The following is a 3,080-nucleotide window of genomic DNA, read 5'->3' as shown; positions in this document are numbered from 1 at the left end:
TTCATTGCTTGTACTAGCATTAGTCAAATTTTTATTACTTATGTTGAAAGTGACTTAACTAATAAAGAGAATTTAAATTTTGTAAAGAAACATACAGTGTTTAAGTTTTCCATGTTGTCACTCTATCTGTCTTTCCCAGTGTATTCTTCACTGACTACCTAATTGCTGCTAGAACCCTGAAGCTACTCAGTGCTTTAGTGCACATGGTTCTGTCGCTCCAGAAACCCTGCAGCAACCCAAGGACAAATCGGGCCCTGGCATCACGTCTGATGAACCGATCCCCTCTCTTCTGTCAGTTGTAGAAATCTCAACACCCTTATAAGTGTCTTCTTGCCTGCAGTTATGGGTTTGTTTCCCCTTCCCTGTGCCTTCAGTTGGGAACACAAGACTTTCACTCCTTATTTTCTGTTCTCAAAAGCTTCTATTTTGGCCCTTTGAATATCCTGGTTGTTGAATAGGAAGAGCTGACATCAGCCATCTATGTCGGTCTGTCTGTCTTTTTCTTCCTTCCTCCCTCTCTCTTAGCTCTGGTCCTGGTTATGTGTAGTATGTATTAGTGTATTACTCAGCTTTTCCATCTGGACACAATATCTAACACTCATGACTTAAAGGAGAGATTTAATTTTGCTCATGGTTTGGACAGTTTTGTCTGTGATCAAAAGGCTCAAAGGCAGGAGCATTAGGGGAAAAGGGTGTGGCAAAGTAAAAGTCCTCAGTCTATGGTGGTTGGAAGGGGTGGGAGACCAGACACAGACCCCAAAGCCACTGCTCCATAACCGCCCAGAAGTGTGCTCCAGAGCACACCCAGAAGTGTGCTCCAGAAGTCTTCTGGGTGGATCTCCAAAATCACTTATCGTGGCACTCTGCCTTAAAGACCAGAATTAGTCTCTGTATCCTCTGATAAGCTTCACGCATAGGAACCATCTAGAAAGAAACATTGCACTGGGGAAAAGGACAAAATGAAAGATTGTTCCTTTGCAATTTATAGACCGGTGGGTAATTAGCATTTTCAAAAACAAAGTAACTAAAAAATAAAATAGCTACCATATTAAAAAATAAAAATGTCTTCATCTTCTGTATCTTGGGCATCTCTGCTTTGAGTGTCCTCTACAGTTCATCCTAGCTCTGTCTCTCACTTTATTATTATCAAAAAAATTATCTTGCTCTTTCATTGAGGCTGGAGAGATACCTGGAGTTCCCAGACAGAAGCTTGTGTAGCAAGACTCACTGATCTGTTCACCAGAGGGGTTCCCAAGAGCCTCTGTTTCATTCTAAAATGTTTTCAGGAAGGAGCTTCCGACAGAGAGTCTGTTTGCCTAATATGGTCCAAATGTTTGTTGCCTTTTCCAGTGTCCTGTTCAAAAGATGTGTGTCCCTGGCAGAAGAGGCTGAGCTGGGAGAATGAAAGGCATTGTCTCCCAAACTATGGAGAAGCACACTCCGGAAAACTGTGTGGCCAGCAGCCAGTCCTTCTACGAATGGCTGGGAGCTCTTTTCCTCTAGGCACCTTGCTGCATGTTCTTGTGCTCGAGTCTTAAATCTTTAATCACCAGCAGTATTCCTTCATCAGACACTATCAGGACACCCAAGGAGCTTGTTGGAGCCATGGATGGTATATTCACATTTCAGGGATGTCACAGCCTCTTGGCTTGGTGACCAGAGCTAAGGCTCCTAGAAAGCTGCTGAGAGGCAGACATTCACCAAGCTCATTCAAACCCCCACACAGGAGACCTCAGCTCTAGGCTTCTGCCTGGCAGGGTCTGCTCTTTGGTGATGCAGAGTCCCTGGGCCCCTGATAGCATGAAAAGAGTCCTCGTGCAGCCTGCAAGGTAATGCTTTATTACCACCTTCAGCTATAGACACTCAGGCCCACAGTGAGAGCTGAGATTTCTCTCTAGTTGGGAGCCACAGGTACCCAGGATGGCCATAATGGGAACAGATCCAGCAAGGGCTCTAAGTGGGGATTCTCAGGAGTGCCATGGACCAGCTGATCTGTGCCTGCTGTTACCCTGCCACACACCACATGCACACATGCTGCTCCCCTAGTGGACTTTGCTCTTCACATGCTGCTCTGCCTGTGAGAGGCTCCATCCTGCAGAGCCCAGGTGAACTGTCCACTGTGTGACACTCACACCGGATCTGACTGTTCCCTTCTGATGCTCCCAGTTAGCATCTCTGTCCCTTACCCGACCCACCCACCCCTATGCATAAAGCCATCTAAATGTCAGTTTCAGTTTGGCCACTCCTTGAGAGGCTTGGAGATGGTTGTGGTATTTTTATTTTTTATTTTTTTATTTTTTATTTTTTTAAAGCCAGTCAAATTTAGCAGTGGGGGGGGGGGTGGTATACCAACTTTAGTGACACTAATGTTAATAAGTTCTGATAACCCACTGCCATCGGACCAGCCGGTTGTGGTATTTTTAATGGAGTATAGAGTAATAAAACATGCAGCTGAGTCCTGAAGGGCCAAACCAGGCTTCCAGGTGTTCACATGTTCAAGTTCATAGCGGTGTTATTCAGTAACAGCAGTGGAGTAGAAGCAACTCAAGTGTCCATCAACACATGAATGGACAGAATATGCAATAGACCTTACCAGTTAGCTAGCAAGCATTTAGGTTGTGAGAATGAATCCAAGAAGTTTCGGTGGGCCAACCCAAGTTTCTGTCACAGTTTTCCCTAAAGAGGATTCTGTGATTAGTGATTAATTCTTTCTTCACCTCAACCAGCAGGCTCAAATATTAATTACCTAACTGTCCCCACCAGTCCACTGAGTCATTATGCCAGAGAGGCAAATTCCACTGTGTGTGCTCATACACACGCATGCATGCATACACACACGCATGGAAAAAGGAAATGTTGACTCACGCTACAACATGGATGAACCATAAGGATATTAAGTGAAATAAGCCAGTCATAAAAAGATAAATACTTACAGAATTTCATTTATACAAAGTACTTTTGGTAGTCAAATGCAGAGACAGAAAGCAAAAGGTGACTACGGTTGGGAACCAGGGATATAAAGAGTTAATGAGTAAAAAACAACTTTCAATTTTGCCAGATGAACAAGTTCTGGAAATCTG

Source organism: Cavia porcellus, unplaced genomic scaffold (assembly GCF_034190915.1).
Source record: "Cavia porcellus strain 051 isolate PalLab524CR breed Dunkin Hartley unplaced genomic scaffold, mCavPor4.1 scaffold_23, whole genome shotgun sequence".
NCBI lineage: Eukaryota > Metazoa > Chordata > Mammalia > Rodentia > Caviidae > Cavia > Cavia porcellus.
This window is presented reverse-complemented; position numbering follows the sequence as displayed.